The sequence below is a fragment of the Cryptomeria japonica genome, chromosome 8, assembly GCF_030272615.1.
Source record: "Cryptomeria japonica chromosome 8, Sugi_1.0, whole genome shotgun sequence".
Classification (NCBI taxonomy): domain Eukaryota; kingdom Viridiplantae; phylum Streptophyta; class Pinopsida; order Cupressales; family Cupressaceae; genus Cryptomeria; species Cryptomeria japonica.
The window spans coordinates 122,815,027-122,834,831 of record NC_081412.1 but is presented as its reverse complement, the minus strand read 5'-3'; the positions used below and the strand labels follow the sequence as shown (position 1 = coordinate 122,834,831).

At 34.3% G+C, this 19,805-nt stretch overlaps 1 long non-coding RNA gene across 1 annotated transcript; it reads right to left on the bottom strand.

Moving 5' to 3' along the window:
• Positions 1–17,511: 17,511 nt before the first annotated feature.
• Positions 17,512–17,904, bottom strand: LOC131857429 (uncharacterized). The gene is made up of 3 exons (XR_009358738.1): positions 17,855–17,904; positions 17,686–17,769; positions 17,512–17,573 (listed from the first exon to the last, which is right to left on the bottom strand). It is a non-coding gene; the product is annotated as an uncharacterized LOC131857429 (long non-coding RNA).
• Positions 17,905–19,805: the final 1,901 nt, after the last annotated feature.

The following is a 19,805-nucleotide window of genomic DNA, read 5'->3' as shown; positions in this document are numbered from 1 at the left end:
AGATTTTTTTATGACTAAACACAGGAATAGGATGAACATAGACATTTTGTCAATAGTGGCAATGTGGAGGTTGGAGGTTGGACGGAAAGAAGATGTTGAATGGGTGTTGAAGGGTTGTGTGGAAAATGATTGGTTGTATGGTTTGCACGATGTTGAAAAGGGCAATTTTGGGGTAGGGTTTATGCCTACATAGGTGGCCAAGGGCACGGAGGACAAGACTCCTCAATATTTGATGTCGTTTATTCATTGGGCATAGGGGACGAACAAGGGGCGTATATCGGTTGAGATTTGTTAATTCATCACCTATGGGCAAAGAAGCGGAGGAGCCAAAGGAAAGAGGAAGGCAGATTCGAAGGAAAAACCAAAAGCAATATTCGAGATGAAAGACCAGTGGGTTAATGGGCCTTTGAAAGCAATGAGGAAGAAATGAAAAGAAAAACATTATTTTTTGTTTAAAGCTTGTTTATGTAGTTACTTGATCAATTGTTATATGTTTTAAACTGTTAAATTGTATAAATGGGTGTATATGGTAGAATATTGGTAGGTGGCGATGGGGTTTTGGTTGATGTTTTCTCAGAATATGGACATCATTTTGGAGCAAATTTTGGAAATTTTTCTTTGTGATGTGGGATAGATGATACTACAACTTATGTATTTTGTTTTGAATATTAATAAAATACATATAATTACCGACCCAAAAAAAGGCTTAAAAATATTATGATTTTCAAAAATTAATAAAAAATAGAATGATTTCAAAAATATATATATAACACAATTATAAAGTATACATATAATAATTAGGTGTATTTTTGTTAGGATTGATGATAGTCCCAAAGATACTGAGAGGGGGGTGTGAATTAGTATCTAACCGGTTAACAGAATATTTAACCTTATTAAGTATTTTGCATTCCAAAACAGTGTACCGGTAAACAAGAATTAATGCAGTAAATAGGAACGGTAAAGACATCATAGAAAACACACCATAACACGAGATGTTTAACGAGGAAACCTGGTGTGGGAAAAACCTCGGTGGGATTTGTGACCCACGATATTCACTCATTGGCCAATGAATGGATATTACTTACAAGAGGGGCCTGCACATGCAGGAAGGCCAACTACCTAGAGCTAACTACTCAATCACAAAAAGGAAGTCTCACTGACTTAAAAAATGGATTATGAAAATCCAATATAATGTACTGCTACAATTCAGGATCTGCTATGCTAGGTTCAGTACCGGTTTAAGCTCATACTATAACCATAAACCTTATACAAAATCTGTCTTAATATTCGCTCATCACTTCTACCATATGTCCATCCTGTCTTCTATATCAAAATGATTTTCAAGATCTCATACATATATGAGTCTTATTACAATATGCCATGTCGGCTTTACAAAAGATATTTACAATTAAATACAATAAACAAAACTTTATTCGTGTCGGTTGGGGTGTCGGTCTACATTGTTGTCTTTGTCGATGAAGTGTCTGTCGGTGTCGATGCCTGTTGGTGCCGGTGCCTGAAGATATCCACAAGGTTGCCAGTAAGTTGCCATCAATGACAACACCATCATTTCTCACTAGAGTGTAGAATGCCAACAATTTTTTTAATACAAATATTATTATTTAATTTTTCATTTAATTTAATTTCAACTGAATCAAATCCCTATAATTATTTTTATTATCTATATTTTGAGATAAAAAGAATTATTAAACTTTATATAAAAAATATATTTTATTTACAATGTCATAAATAATATATATATATATATATATATATATATATATATATATATATATATAAAAATAAATAAAATAGACATTTTTTTTTATAATATAAAGAAATTCAAAAAAAACCTAAAAAATCTATTATTCCTAATAATTTGCTCCTATAACACCAAATTTTAAACCAATCATAGTGTAGATAATTCATTTCTACAATATCTTAAATTTAAAAATATAAATCTTAACTTTACAAAAACCAAGTTTATTTTGAAAGCAAAAATAATAATATTTTTTTATTGGTGCAAACTAATTGATTGATTGGAGTGAATGCAATAGTATTGCCTATGGCAAGTACTAATAACACTATATGCCTATACCCAAAATTCTCATCAGCAAACTGGAGAGCGAGAAGGATTCCCTGGAATTGGAACCTGACACTGAAGGTATGGAAGAGGTGCAAGGACTTAGAACGAGGACTAGAGGCAAAAAGAAGGAGAAGAAGCCAAACAAGGAAATGGAAGAACTCAAAGTTGCTTCGGCAAACTATGACCAGTTGGTCAATAAGGCGGCTGATCTTCTTAAGTCTTTTTAGTTGTTGTTAGTTATTTAGGTCTTTTCTCTGGTTGTTTTGCTTTGTTGTTCCTTTTCTTTTGTTGTCCGTTCAGTTTACTGGCCTTTTTGCCAGTCTTTTGTAAGTTGTTTCTTTGTTGGTCTGGATGCTCTATGTTGAACTATCTTATGCTCCTTTATTAAAGGTTTCAGGTCCTTAAAACCTATTTTTCATATTAATCAGAAAACTATATGCCTAGACTTGTTTGTGTAATTTAATATTGTTCGCATAATCTAACTTAATTAGTGTAAAATGGTATTTTTTAGATATAATTAAAATAATTTAAAAAAATTATTAAACATTCTTTGTTTTAATATTACTTATTTTAGATTTAAGTAAAATATAGCATTTTGATATACAACATTTAAAGTTAGAAATATCATGTTGTTAAGAATTTTAAATTTTAAATTTTTAAAAAAAAAAAAATATATATATATATATATATATATATATAAATAATTGATTTCCATTCAACCATCAAAATTAATATTGGCAATCATTAACCACAACTATGTAGTTGACAATAATAACCATGATCATATGATTTGAAATGATGGAATAAAATATTATTAAAAAGAATTATATTAAGTATTATGATGATTGATGGTATAAAGGAAGTTTATAAGAAGGATATAGAAATGAAACCATTAATTCTTGTACTATAAGTTTAGAAATATTTAATGAATGGTTCATATCTAATAGTTAAAATTTGTTATAGTTGTTCATATGTATGTCAATCTTTGCAAAGATTGATTATTACTTGAATTTTAAGAGTATAGACTATAATAGAGTTGGCATAAATATGAAAACTTACTAGAATTTTTCAGGATTAATAAATTTTCAAATATCATTATTAATTATATGAGACACCCAATTCATAAAGCTTTTACTAATTAATGAAATTGGAGTTCATGCATCACATGAAAATGTATAATCTTTTTAAAGCATATTATTACTAAAAGATTGCCTAACTAGATTCATATAAACTCAAAAGAGATATTTTGCTTAGATTTGTTAAGTGTTTATTATTTATCATAAAGAGACTTTAATAATTTTGTGTGGGCACTCATTTAGTTTGATCATTTCTAGAATGTAAATAAATGATGAAATCTTTTTTAATATAATAATAAAATATTAATGCATAATATCCCATCATAAAAAATGGCTCACAACTTGCGAAAAAACGCAACCAATGGCTTTAGGGCTTTCACTCTGGTTCAGTCGCGGGATCCTGCTCATGCGGGAAAGAGGCTTACTGCAAACCGATTTGCAGTCTTGGGTCGTCATCCTCCCTTAGCCTTTGAGGCTTCCACTCCAAAGCAAAACAATAGGTGCTTCCTTTATGCGAGAAACTCCCATGGGAGGGAACGACGACCTCAAGACTTGCTCCCTAATTTCATATTGGAAGGGAAAACTACCCATGGATGGCAGGAGGTTAGAGGCAAGAGATCCTAAAGGGCAATAAATGTGCAATCTAGGATTGAGCAAGTTGGCAAGGCAGAAAATGGTATCAGACAAAACCTTGATGATCACGTATGGATTGCTCCAATTACCTCCATAACTCATGGTTACGCATCAAGAGCCAACTTGATTCCTCTAGGTGAGAAGCGAAACTGCGAGAGGGCCTCTAACCTTCCGCCCTTGACTGCCCAACCAAAGAGGGAATAAAAATTAGGGTTTGGCCCTAATCCCTCCATCTTTCATAAATATGTCCTGCCAACTTCGAGTTGATCCTATGAGGGGTATGGTAATTCCCAAATTCATGGTAAATCATTAGGATCTTGAGCCCAAATATTTTTGTAACCAACGGGCGAAGCAATTTAATAGGGAATCTGGACCTAAAGCATGCATTTGGAAGAATAGCTCACAAGGAGATAATCCTAGGCCGATTAACATTGATGACCCTAATTTGGAGGTTAGAGAATAAATATTCGCCAAAAGATTAAGGGTTCATTGAAGAAAATTTAGTCTTTTTGCTAGGTGGTGCGGGAACGATATTGAAAAAATTGCTAGTTGGTGGGAGACAGAATTCGCAAGCCAGGTAAGTATTATTTCTCTCCCCAATAATACTTTTTTCATTGATTGCAAATAGGTAGCATTAAAACATGAATTATTATCTGGGGATCCTGTGTTTTATCAAGGCTACAATTTCATATTTATTGATTGGCAACCAAACTTTAATCCCAGCTCTTATAAATTCAACAAGATGTTGAAATGGATTATTTTTAGAAATCTTCCTGGACCGAACTTATGCACTCTTAGGTCCATTTTAAACTAGGAGATAAATTAGGAGGTTTAATAGGTTTGGAAGAGACTTGATCTCGCTCTGTTGATCTTAAAATGTTAGTAAATTTGGATACCAATATAACTAAACTAAGAAGCATGGATTTCATCACATCTGATGTTAAATACTTCATCAAACCTAAATTTTACATGGGGTCGGTATCCGATAATATCGCCTTCAGGCTTAGGGATCCCCTTGTTAAGAAGAACTCTCCTCAGGCTTCTCCCTTTAGGAATAATGATATCAACATTTGTTTCAATAATGATAGAGGTGGCTTCATTATTAGTGTTGCCCATTCTGAGCAGGTAAATGTTGATAAGAAACCTAGTTCTCCTACTGAGATAGAAGAAGGGGAGATTGTAGAAAATAAATCGCATGATAACCCTTCTGAGCTGATGATCCCTAAGGTAGGCAACAAGGCAAGGGAGAATACGGTAGTCTTGCAAGAAGGTGCATCTACTAAAGTAATTACAAACTTCCCCTATGCCTCTTATGAAAATGTCGTTCCTGACAATCCTAGTCAAAACCAATCCCCTGAGACGACTTCTCCCTTGTTATTTGGTACCCAGAAGGAGATTTCATGAATCCCTCCTTAGGGTTCCAATCCTGATCACAATGCACTTACGGTCATTCAGTCAATATTAGGGAATGACATGACTCAAGGAGTTTGTGGGAACAAAGATGACAATCTGAATGGTCTCACTGAAGGGATAGAGAGTAAGAGGGAGGATGAGCTATTTTTTGAAGAGGTGATTCCAAGGCCTCTCCCCTTGAAAGCCATGTAGGAAGTCAGGCAGGTCAATGAAGTAGGATTGGAATTTATTGCAGGACATTTGGCAGAGGATCATCCTGGGTCACAGGATAGTAGAGACAAGGTGCCTTCACCTGAGAAGGATAAGGCAATTAAAAATAAGACTAAGGTATCAATCAACCAAGTTTGAAATGAATTCGTAAGTGATCTCATGGATAGTTTTGTAGAGGAAATTGTTGATGAAGATGAATTAGCCTTGCAGAAACAAGCTTTAATTGCAAAAATTATGGACTTAGGGAATGGGGAGGAGGATTTGATTGAGGAGGCCGAGATTATGGTGAAATTGAGCAGCAAAGATAACGAGGATAAGGAGGAAGTCCTTGGGATTTCTCAAAATGAATTTGGAAAGGAGACCCCAGACTGTGCTAAGCAGAGCAAAAGAAGAGGCAAAAAATCTCTGTCAGAACTAAGAAATATGGATGGGTCTACATAGGGCCAGGTCAAATTAACCTCTATGTTTGATGCAGGGAAGGGGAAGTACCTTCCCAAGTAGCCATGAAACTCCTTTCATGGAATGTTAGGGGCGTGAATGCCCCTAACAAACAGCGGACCATAAAACGTTGCATTACAACAACTAACTCTGAAATAATAATGATTCGGGAAACTAAACTAAATTCAGAAGAAACTGAGTTATTTTAGGAAAAAATTAGGCATTAAAGAGATGATTGGTCACCTGGCTAACGGGGCCTCTGGGGGTTTAACAGTAATTTAGAATCCAAGAATGGTTTCCTTTGAAATAGAAAGGAGTCAAGCAAATTGGATGAGCAGATGGGTAAAAGGCATTAAAAACAACCTTCATTTCCTTCTTATAAATGTATATGGTCCAACACAAAATAGGGACAAAAGAATGATTCAGAGTGAAATAGAACTATATCTGTTGGCAATCCCTAACCAGATTTGCATCATAGGTGGAGACTTCAATGCCATATTGGATCATAATGAGAAGAGGGGAGGCAGTAGAACAATCTCACAATCTGAAAAAGATTTTGGCGATTGGGTCCATAAAACCAACCTCATGGAGATAAAAAGTGTTAAGGACTCATACACATGGAATAATAGGAGGATAGGTTTCAACGGCATAGCAAAAAAACTAGATAGGTTTTTTCTTAGAGGTAGTTTGATTGACCTCCTTAACTCCTTATCTACGAAAATCCTTCCTATTTCAGGATCTGATCATTACCCAGTACAACTATCTATTACTGAGGAATTTAGACCCAAAAGGTGCCCTTTTATGTTTGAATAGATGTGGCTAAAAGATGAGAATGTAATGGGGTTGATTGAGCAATGGTGGAAAGGGACAAAAGTCTCTGGATCCAAGCTATTTGGAGTTGTTAGTAAATTGAAAGTGGTAAAGAACAATGGATGTTGAATTGGAATAAAACTCACTTCGAAAATATTTTTTAGGCGAAGGTTAAATTAGAAGAAGAAATGAGTGAGGTTAACAAGATGGTAATCGTAAGAGGAATGGATGAGGCTCTTTACCTGAAAAAAATAGTTACTAGCGGATTATGAGGATATCCTAGCCAAGGAAGAAGTTTTTTTGCGCCAAAAGTCCAGAGAGATGTGGTTAAGTGATGGAGATAAGAATGCAAAATTCTTCCACAACGGTACTAGACAAAGGAGAATAGTAAATAAAATAACCAAAATTAGAACTAATGAAGGATCAATTACTGAAGATCACAACCAAATTGCAACTAAGGCAATGAAGTATTATGAGAGAATCTTTAATAATTGGGAAGGTTCCAACTTAGGCTCTAGGGATGAAATCCTAGCAAACATCCCTAAAATCGTCACAAAAGAGCAGGATAAGAGTCTGGGAGCTAGCAAAAGAAGAGGTGGAAACAACATTAATGCAGATGAATCCAGACAAGGCACCGGGGTCTGATGGGTTCCCAGCAGCCTTATTTCATAAATGCGGGTATTTTATTGGGGATGAAGTTACAGAGGCATTGGAGGGGGTAAGAAATCCAGGTATTATGCTTAAAGAAATCAACAACACTTTCATCACCCTTATACCTAAGAAGGATAAGGTCGACAAATTTGGAGACTTTAGACCAATAACATTGTGTAACACTATTTACAAACTGTTCACCAAAACTATTGCAAATAGATTGCAAAAACTGTTCCCCCTCTTAATTAGTGAACATCAAATAGGCTTTGTCTTGGGCAGGTCTATATATGATGGTGGCATCATTGACCAAGAAGCCATCCACTCAATCCAATAGAATAGGGAACCTAGCATGCTAATAAAGTTAGACATTAAAAATGCTTATGATAAGGTTGAGTGTCACTTCCTTTGCAAATGCTTGGAAGCCTTTAGCTTTTCCAAGCCTTGGATCAACCTTATCTATGTATGTATCTCTTCCCTCGGGATTTTCATCCTTGTAAATGGAACCCCAGAGGGTTTTTTCAGCATCTCTAGAGGACTGAGACAAGGGGACCCCATATCCCCCTTCCTTTTTAGCATCATGGCAGAATCTCTGGGAAGATCCATCACCAAGACTAGGGAAAGGGATACCCTTAAAGGCATTAAAATAACTAGTGGATTGGATCCCATCACTCATCATTAATTTGTTGATGATACTATGTTGTATGGCCAAGGTAACAGGCATAAGGTACAAGCTTTTAAAGAATTGCTTAACTCCTATACTGAAGCCTCGGGATAGGAAATTAGCAAGGAGAAGTCTGAAATCTTCTTCTTTAATACTAACAAGGACATGATAAATGCAATTTGTAATATTTTGAAATTCAAAATGGGGGAGCTTCCATGCAAATACCCTAGATTACCCTTAGATAAAGGTTGTAGATCTTCAAAACTTTAGGATCATATGGGGACCAAAATAAAGAACAAAACAGAAACTTGGAAGGGTAAATGGCTCTCCTCGGTTGGAAGGGCAACCATGATAAAATCAGTTCTTTCTGTTATGCCAATTTACCAACTTTCATGTATTGATCTCCCAGTAGCTAAAAAAGAAGTGAACAAATACCTCAGGAATTTCTTTTGGCAAGGAACGGGAGAAAAAAAAGAAATTGGCTCTATTGGCTTGGGATAAAGTATGGAGGCCTAAGATAGATGGAGGGGCTAGAATTAAGAATATTAGAGAACAAAGTAAGGATTTAGGAGCAAAGTTAATTTGGAGAATGCACAAATTCCCTCACCTAAAATGGGCCAAAATCCTCTACCATAAATACTTAAATAGCATCAACTCTAGAAGTATTTTTAGGATTGTTAATCCCCCAAGAGGATTGCGCATTTGGAACTTCATGTTGGATTGCAGAAGTATTATTATAGAGAATCTATCATGGAATATTAGGAATGGAGACCATGCCCTATTTTGGTCAGATTCTTGGGGGGATATCCTGTGATTGATAAGGTTGCCAACCTTAAATATTCTAAGACCCTCTTGGAAGAAAGGTGGGGGAAATATGTTTATAATTACATTGAAGTTGCAGAGGGTGACATTGCTAAAGGGTGGAAGTGGAAATCCTTTGACAACATCAATATCCATGTTAGTGAAAAGGGGGAGTTGATCAAAATCCTAGGGTCTAGAGTTATAACTTTTCAGCCCAGACAAGATAAATTGGTTTGGGATGGCTTGAAAACAAGGGACTATAACACTAAGGAGGGTTATAATCTCCTAATGGGAAAACAACTAAGACCAAAAATTAACATTCCATTGACTAGACTGTGTTGGGATAAATATTGCTTACCTAAGGCCAGATTGTTCTCATGGTTAGCACTGCAGAACAGGATCCTCACTTCTAAAATATTTAGAAAAATGGGACATGTTGGCCCAAGTAGGTGCCCTCTTTGTGAAAAGGATGAAGAGAATGTGGATCACACATTATTATCTTGTAAATTCTCTCATCAATGCTAGAATTGGCTACATAATAAACTTGGATGGATCTCAACAATTCCAAGTTATATTCTGAGCATGTTTCAAGATTGGCCTATCAAAAACATGAATTGCTTGTATGGAGGTCTTTGGATTGTTGCTCCATCTATTGTCATATGGGAATTGTGGAAAGAGAGGAAAAGACACATCTTTAAAGAGAAAAGGTTGGGATGGGAACAACTAACCAATAAGATGGAAGCTACCATTATTGAGATTATGAATAATAGAATCATGAAGAGACAGTGTGGGGAGGCAATGATGACCTTCTGAGATGAAAAGATGATGGGTTGGTGGATTGAGCTGAAGATTCCTCCTTTTATTGGGCCAGGGGCTAAGGAGGGAAAGCGCAAACGAGAGAAGTGTGTATGGCAGCCACCCAAGAGTGGGTGTTTCAAGCTCAACTTTGATGGAGCCTCTAGAGGTAACCCAGGTCAGGCAAGCATTGGTTGTTGTCTTCACAACTTTGAAGGGATTGAGGTGGCGAGGTTGGCAAAACCAATAGGTATAGAAACTAACAATGTGGCAGAACTTACGGCTCTTGTGGAAGGACTAGTAATGTGCAGAGAGAAAGGGGTGCAAAACTGGCTATATAAGGGGACTCGACCATTGTGATCAATGCTCTGAGAAAGGGGTCCATGCCAAACTAGAGGTTGGATGCTATACTAAGGAGGGCATTACACTTAGGCCAATCCTTTAAGAAGATTACATTCAATCACATCTTTAGAGAGGGAAATTCTAGAGCCGACAAATTAGCAAACTTGGGAGTGAATGAGATCTCCATAGTCTAAATAGAGGCTCTCTTGGAGTGTTGTCTCATAGGAATGTTATGGAACACTACCAACATTTCATTGGTCTCTAGGTTTGGATCCTCATGGACACCCAGGGTTGGCAGACCTCTAGTATTCCTGTTAACTGACCTAACTCCTTAATTTTAGGATCTTATAGTGTTTTCAGGTATATATGGATACACTCACATAATGGTATAATGTATATAAATATTTAGGGTAGGATAAAGTCTCATGTTCCTCTGGTCTCTTTATCCTTGTATTGTCTGGTTTTCCCATTTACACACACACACACACACACACACACACACACAAACACACATATTTATATTTATTTTTTTAATATATATACTCTATATATTCACGTGCCTTGTGGGGCATGCATTTATTTTTTAATTTCACCCCGTCTGGGCATTAATCCCTTCGATGCGGTCTACTCGACATTCATTTGAGGTGTCTAATCATTATTTAGTAGGGCCAACTTTTGAAGGATGGAGGATAATCTGACGGTCTCCAATAGTGGCCTATGGAAAGGTATTAATCTCCATATGTGATAAGACAGGATTCTACAAATTTATATGTCCCTTTTGGCAGGCATAATATGTGACATCATATGATTTTATGAGAATAGCACCAAATTTTAGCATTTCAAAGGCTATGATTGTTTAATGCTTTCTATTTTATGATGTTAGACCATTATGAAATAGATAGCTTTTCTCAGGTGTAAGTCTATAACTGATTTGTGTGGTGTCCTTCTCATTTAGTTTATGTCCTTATCCCTCCTATCTCCAAGCTTGGCAGGAGTTTTACTACAAATGGATACTCCGGTAAAACTGTCATGCACTAAGAGGCAGATGGCAATTTCAAATGTGATCACACAGGATCGGCTGGTAGGGATTGTCAAATTCCCTCATGATTTGGTAATTAACATCATTCTAAAGATGTTTGGGGAAGAATATGCCCTTAATGAGGACAAAATTAGGGCTAACTCTGATATAGCATCTATGTTTTTAGCATTAGCTATGTACTTTGAGAAAGATAGAGAGGTGGTTGAAGGTATCTGCAAGAGCTTATTCAAAGATTTCATTTTGGTTAATCTAGATAGAGTCTTGATTAACATCTATGAGGACCTTACAATCCCTAAACCTAGGCATTGTGATAGGTTAGTGCGGAAAGGTAAACCGGTTCCAAAATATCCCATCCTGGATATTGAGGATTGGGATGGGTTTGAAAGGAGAGTGCCTGAAATTACCCGGAATTTGAATTTTCTACTATGGTTGTTTCTCATTAAGAGGCCAAATGGTCGCTAATGGTTTTCTCAATACCTCATGGGGGAAGGGATTTCTGGGTATGATGAAGTCCTGAACATACCCAATGCCTTCTTCATGAATAATGACGAGGACATTGCGGATGTCATTGAAAAGAAAATGAGCACTTCCAAGCAGGAAAGCGGGGGTGGCCATAAGAGAAAGGAATTAGTTGATGGCACCGATGAGATATGCTTTGGCTTCTCTTGAAAAGACAGTAAGGTTAAAAGAAATATGTCGGACTAAGCCCTACAGAGGTAGGGCATTTTTTCTATAGTTTACCTAGAGCTTAGTATTTTCTTTTTTATGATTTCATACTTAATGCTTCTACTGCTTTAGTTATATGGACTTTATAATTGACAGGATTTGGTTATATGGTATTTTGATGGTTTTGATGGTGGTTAACTCTTAAATTCTATGGGCATGTACCTGCTAATATTATTGTGAAATATTTAGTAGTTTTTGTTGTATTGGTTTCTCTATTATTTCTTGGTTTTGCTTTCTTGGCTCCTTCTATTTTGGATTTCTAGCCTTTGTTTTGGTAGTTTCCTATTCTGCATGTTTGTCTGTTGGGTTCTTGATTAGGCTTCCCTAGGGTTCCCATTTTATTTACTTAGTTTCATTTAGTTTTATTTTTAGATTTAGATTCTCATCTATATATATATATATATATGGGTCAGTGCAAGAAGATGAGTCCACTTTTTGGCCAAAAAGTGGAAGTGTTTTCCCTGTTTTTCAGATTTTGTCTCACTTGAGCTTAAATTTTGAAACACTTAGAGATTGAATCTTGGAAAAAGTCAGTAATATAAAAGATAGCTCTCTGAGTGTACTTTTCAAATATGTAATTTATTTTAATACCCACATAATAAAAAATAACTTTTTGAATGGAGTTCTAAAAAATATGTTTTAAAAATGCCTGTTTCAGGACCATACCATGCATGTGTACGACCCACACTTTTTGACACAATTAAAATTATTTTCTCAAACCGTGTTGGGAAATGGTTTGTAACACACTGAAGATTGATGAGCATATTTTTCTGGTTTTTTTTTTCAAATATTTTTTTTTAATTAATTTTTTAATGGCCGTAATTATCTTTTTAAAAATTAGACGTGTACGACCCACATAATTTGACATAAACTTAGCATTTTTTGAATTTTTTTTTTTAAATTGAAAATAATTTTGTGTAGATTGATGACATATAAATTTTTTTTCAAAATTCATTAAAATAAAAAAGTTATTAAATTAAGAAAATTAGTTAATATTTCAAATTTATGAACCTGATTTAGTATAAATTAAATGAAAAATAGTTAAAATAATCAATTTTTAAATTAATTTACATATTTAGAATCTAGACAGTATAATCTGAAATGGGTTTCAATTTTGTATAAAAATTCTCTGATTAGAGGCACGTAAACTATTTCATTTCATCATATTTGTGCTTTCATTCATGGAGCTTTGAATTTGCAGGTTCATGTCTTAGGTGTGGCCATCCCAGGCCTATCCCGGGCCTAATCCCGAGGCAAGTGGCGGTTGTGATTTCAAATTTTGCATAACAGGCCCCCGTTTTATAAACGGGGGCTCGTTTCAAAAAAGGGGGCCCGTTTCATGTTTTGCCCGTTGGATTTAACAACGGGCCCCCGTTTCTAAATAACCATTACTGTAAAAAAAAAGATAGATTGCATCGATTTACCACACTATCATTGAAATCCGTACTGACAAAGATTTTTTACATCATTTGGCAGTACTTTTTAATATTTTTTACACGATTTTTTGAAGAACTCAATAAAAAGATATTATTTTTTTAAGAACTCAGTAAAAAGATATTATTTTTTGAAGATGAGTTTGTAAAAATGGGTTCTAAGCAATGTCAAAAGAAAAAAAAGAGGACAATGACAGTGGACGAAATTCAAGCACAAAGAGAGAAGGAGGCAAAACGCCAAAGAGATCAAAAATCACAACAACGACAATTGAATAACACTTCTAAAGCATCTAGTTCAGTGCCCGTTGTAGATGAGACCATTGAAGACATCATGATGGATGCAAGAAATGTAGAACCACACACGGGTATGACTGTTGATGCAAATGTTGATGTGGATGGGAATCCTGGTATGTTTTTAAATCCTGATGACTATGATGCCAATCAAATTGCTTATTTAAATGAAGCTGGAAATAAATTTCATACACCAATACGAAAAGAAATAAAAATTGAAAATATTACACCACCCTCTCTAAAAGAAAATGAATGTAATTTGTTTACTATTGATAGCAATGTGCTAGATAATCTTAATGGGTTAGTTTCTTGGAGACAAATCAGAACACATGCAAACAAATTATATAAACAATTTTTCTATAATAAAAAGTTAGGATTCCAATGTCAATTAATGCTACAATTAATAAAAATGTTAAAAATGCATAAAGTCATGAAAAAAATAGGTATTTATGCAAAACCAAAAAGAAAAGATGAATCATATAAGCAAGTTGTATCTACTGTTGTCAGTGCCATCGATTCTGTAGGAAAAACAAGTCGATCTAAAGATAAGAATGCAACACGTAGAGTTATAATGACTGCTATAGTTGACAAAATGATTGTTAGTAAAAGAATGTTAAGTGATATAAGTGGCTATTTGAACTTACATCGTAGAACCTTGTCAAGAGCGGCCAAAATAAGAGACACAATTGAAATTGATCCACTAACCCATTGTTGGAGTTTTAGTGGTAGACTTCAAAGGTCGGACATGAAATTAAATGATGAAACTAAACAATTAATTGCAAAATTTTGGCATGATAACACTAGAGTTTCATCAAATGCTAGAGATGTTTTAAAGTTAAGGGTGGGATCAAAAATTCGTGATCCTCATCCAAAACATCTTCTTGACATGACTCAAACTGAATTCTTTAAAAAATTTAGTGATGAATTTGTGTTAATGAATTTACGAATTAGTCAAAGATCATTTGAAAAATGCAAACCCTGGTATGTTAAAATCAATAAACAAAGAATATCTTGTTGTTGTAAAACTCATGTCCAGTTTCATTACTATTATGATGTTTTTCGATATATTCGTTGTATGTTGCATGGTAATGATCTTGTGCAGGATTGTGGTGTTTATGTTCCACCTAAAACTATAAAAGATTTTATTGGAAGTTTATTTTGTAAACCACCTAATGAACAATTATTTCTTTCCAGTTCATGCATTTATGGTCTTTGCAATTTATGTGGGAACTATTCTTCGATAGGTGAATGTTTGCATGAACATGTTTCATCTGAGTTTGGACAAAAAATGGTTGATGTTAGGAGATTTAAAAATATAGAATACCCTCTAAAGGATGGAAAGATGGGGAAACGTTTAGAATTGATTACGGAACAGAATAGTGTGAATGCATTTATTAGTGAGTTTAAAACTCATATTGTTCCAAAATATGTGAAACATTCCCAACATGCCCGATGGCTTGATGGACAGTTTCGCATATGCAAGAACACATTTCCAGTTGGAACAATAGTATCAGTTGTGGATTTTGCAGAAAATTATACTCTAAAACCACAAGAGGAAACTCAATTGCAATACTACAACTCAGTGCGAGTGGCCATATTTGTGCACATTATATATAGACATGACCATGACAATATAGAAGATAACAGAAAATTTTTGAGGGAGTATCAATTCTATGTTAGCGATAATCGATTACACTCTTCAGAGTTTGTCCAACATCGCTTCGAGGTATTTTATGATAATCTTAAGGAAAGAGAAATTGACATGAAACAACATATGATATGGTCAGATAACTGCACTGGACAATTCAAAAATGCAAGAATGTTTTATTGGCTATGCAAAGTTCACAAGATAACCAATGTCCAACATTTATGGAGTTTTTTTGAAGCGGGACATGGTAAGGGGGAACACGATGGAGTCGGTGCCTGTATAAAAAGAGCTCTTGCTAGAGAACAATTGAAATTCGAGGATGCAATGAAATTCAGAGATGCTCGTGCAGTTGTAGATTGGTGCAATTCAAAGTTGTCAAAAGGATCAACTGAAAACTCTGCAATTCGACGTTTCTTCTGGTTGATAGAGGAAGATAGTATTCCTATTCGGCCTGATTGTAATACCATCATTGGATCAGCTAAATGGCATTCGTTTAAGAGTTCTAATTCAAACACATGGACTATATTCACAAGGCAACTTGCTTGCTTTTGTCAATTTTGTGTTTCCGGAGATTGGGAATTTTGTGAGAATAAAGAATGGGTTGAAGAATGGCAACAAAGATCATTGACACCCATAGATGCAAATGATCCGCATGAAAGAAATGATGAAGATATGGATCAAATGTTTGCATCAAATGACTATGATTGCATTTTAGATCTTATACAACAAGGTAAAATTATTTTTGAAATTTGTTTTGATTTATTAAATAGTACATAAATTTATGAAATCTTACAGTGTATATTTTTGTTTTTATTTCTCATTAAATATTAAAATAAAATTGTTTTGAGCACAGGACATGTCTATGCTATTGTTGCACCAGAGGACAATGAAGAGGGGACAGAGTATTGGTTGGCTCGATGTGTAGAGCCAAAACATAATCTAACTACTCCTCGAGTAGATGATGATGGTTATGACTATCCAACAGGATCTGTGGTTGTTGTTGGCACTTGGCTACACAAATATCTAACAAGAAAGAATGGATTGCCCGCATTTGAAGATTATGAATTAGAGAAGAAGATTATACATTACTCACATTTGGTAGTGGCAACTAATATAAAATTGAATAGATATCATGGCAAGCCTACTAATAAACAATTATGGACTCTCTCTATGGAAGAGCACGAGACAATTATAGATGCTTTGCAAAAGAGAGAGGATGCAGATGGTATAACGGAATGAATCTAGTAAAATTCTGTTTCAGGTCTACCACAAGTAGAAGGCATCAATGAAAACAAAGTTATTTAAATAGACTGTTTATTTTATTTTAGATATGTCTTCTTGATTACATTTTGTGTACAATATACATAAATGAGAGACTATTGGTCAAATTTATGAATGAGATAATTATGTTTTAATCAAGTTCTATTCATTATATTTGTTAAATGATACTTTTTAATTTAGAATATGTTATAATTATAAGATATGTTTCGATACTTAGTTCATGATGTATGCACATTTAGTTTATCTAATCACAAGAACTATTTAAATGAAATTCCAAAAATAAAATTACAAGTCCACATAATGCCTATAAAGTTGTTTAAGCACAACTTCCACAAATAAAATTTCAAGTCCACATAATATATAAAGTATGCACAAAATTTCAAGTCCACATAATTTCAAGTCCACATAATTTCAAGTCAATATATATGATCTAATGTGCACATAATTTCAAGTCCACATAATATCTAATGGGCACAATACACATAAAGCATGCACATAATATATATGATCTAATCCTATTATGAAACTATCCATATATATAAAGTATGTGTGTGCACATGTAAACAAATATGTAAAGCCCGTAAAATAGTACATATCAGAGCCAAATAAACAGTAAAATTTCAAGTCCACATAATCCATATAATATCTAATCCATATATATGTCTAGATGGTAACATGATGTTCACTCCACATAATATCTAATGTGCACAAAATATATATGATCGAATCCTATTATGCAACTATCCATATATATAAAGTATGTGCACGTGTAAACAAATGTGTAAAGTCCATAAAAAAGTACATATCAAAGCCAAATAAACAGTAAAATCTAAGTGCTATCATCAATAACATCTCGTGGTCTCTTGTCCCCGGGACGTGGTCCAGATCCACCTGTCTCATGCTGTACAATAAAAAAATAATATTAAAATATTACTTGAAATTAACTATTAAAAGAATCATTTATCAAATATAGTAGAATTCGTAAATTAAGTTACAAACTTACCATATGCTCATCAGATCCTCTAGCAGTATCTCTCTTGTCCCCGGGACGTGGTCCAGATCCACCTGTCTCATGTTGTACAATAAAAAAATAATATTAAAATATTACTTGAAATTAACTATTAAAAGAATCATTTATCAAATATAGTAGAATTCGTAAATTAAGTTACAAACTTACCATATGCTCATCAGATCCTCTAGCAGTATCTCTCTTGTCCCCGGGACGTGGTCCAGATCCACCTGTCTCATGCTGTACAATAAAAAAATAATATTAAAATATTACTTGAAATTAACTATTAAAAGAATCATTTATCAAATATAGTAGAATTCATAAATTAAGTTACAAACTTACCATATGCTCATCAGATCCTCTAGCAGTATCTCCTCTAGCAGTATCTTGTGCAGTATCAACACCAAATGTAGTGCTAGCTAACTCCTGTACAAGGTCAAATTCAAAGTGTCCAATTAAATCTTAAATTAAGAGTCAAAATAAGATCAAATTAAGTATTACATATTAATACCTCAAAGGATGTCGATGTGCATTCAAATTGGCTCTGATCAAAATTATGAGGATAACCTATCCTAATGGTAGTGTCCACCTGCATACATGCATTTAATGAAATCATATTTAGTGAACATATATATGTGTACTAAATAATTTCAAGTTAAGATACAATATTGTAAGAGTTCATATTTAATTTAAGAATTATAAGATACATACCATAGATGGTGTCACAATAGTCAGACCCTCTTCTCGATGTGATGTAGAGGGTCCCTCATGACCTGAATCCTGGAGAAAGAAGCATTCAATGTATCAACATGAAAATTTATATAGCATACGATGATAACATATTAACTTAAGACGATCTAGTACAATGTCTAGATAGAAATTTATACTATACCCCATAAGGTGTGCCGAGTTGTGTTCCAGTAGATGCAATATTGACTCTAATATTAGGTGTAGTCCTTATCTACATAAACAAAATTTATTTAATGAAGTATTAGATTGTATAAAAAAAGAGATGCACTTAGTTTATACCTATATTTAATGAAGTATAAAAAGATTGACATGTACGTGTATATATATCTATACCTGGTCAAGATGAACATCCGAGCAAAGAAAATCCATATAAGATGACATCATACTATCATCTGTTGCATCATGCTCATCTGGAACTGAAGTAGATCCTGCAGCAGTAGTAGGACCTACACACGTCTCATGACAACTCGAACACATATGTGGCATCCATCGAGGAGCAGATGCCATGTGAGCAACTTGCTCACTCAGGTTACCTGTGAGGGAAGTCAAAGCATCTAATGTCAAAATGAATGATGTATTTTGGACATCTGCAGGAATCAATGGAGCAACAAGTGGAACTATGGGTGGATCCGGTAGGGGATTATTACTCTGTGCCCCTAATCTATGCTGTGGCATTCCACGACCAACACCCTGGAATGACTTAATATCAAAATAATTTGGTTTTTGGTTCATTACAAACTCACAGTATAATTTCTTCAAAAAATAAAAAGGGACCTCATAATTACGATGTGATGGATAATCAAAAACCATCCACCATCTATCCCAAAAGTATCTAGCCATTTCTGGATGCACACACCACCTAATTGAAATTCTTTTCTGGTTAGGTTGCATTGGTTCTCTTGTTTTTGGGTTGGTAAAATATGGACATAAATGAGCTTTGGTTATTTTCAAATCAGTGATTTGCCTATAAGTTAAACCATCGGCATAAAAATCACGCAACTCTTGTTGTCGTCTATGAAATTGATCTAATTGAGAATCAGCAGATCTAACTGACTCGACAACAATTTGCATTGATTTTGCAAAGTCTACAAGATGGGGTGGCGTGACTTGCTCATTTTGGATAGCAGCAATGTTTTGTTCAATCACTTGTAGGTTTTCATTAATTCGTTCTCTTAAACGAATTTCATCCAATCTAGGGGGTGGTGGTGGTGGTGGTGGTGGTGGTGGTGGAGGTGGAGGAGGAGGAGGAGGGGGTTGTGGTGGGGGATTTTCACCTAATAGTTCATCTATGTCAAAGACATCCATGATAACAAAGAACTCCCGCATATATAAAGATATACATGAATTATATACAACTCTATGTCAAAGAAGAATCTATTTTACTAAATTAAAAAAAAACATTTATAAATAGTAACATTTCTATGTTGTTGAATGAGATACATGTGAAATATATAATATAATATTGAACTTTAAAAAATATACATGTACATACTATTGAATCTTGAAATATAAAATTTGCGCACAAAACTTAATAAAAACTTTCAATGAAACATCATAAATCTATTATATATTCAATTTAATAAATTCTTTTCTTGTAAAATGCATCAACTATTAAAATCAATATAAAATATTTCATACATAAGATCAATAAAGAAGTGAGAAATAAGATGATCCTCCTTCTAGTGTAAGAATATATAGCATGGAAACAATAT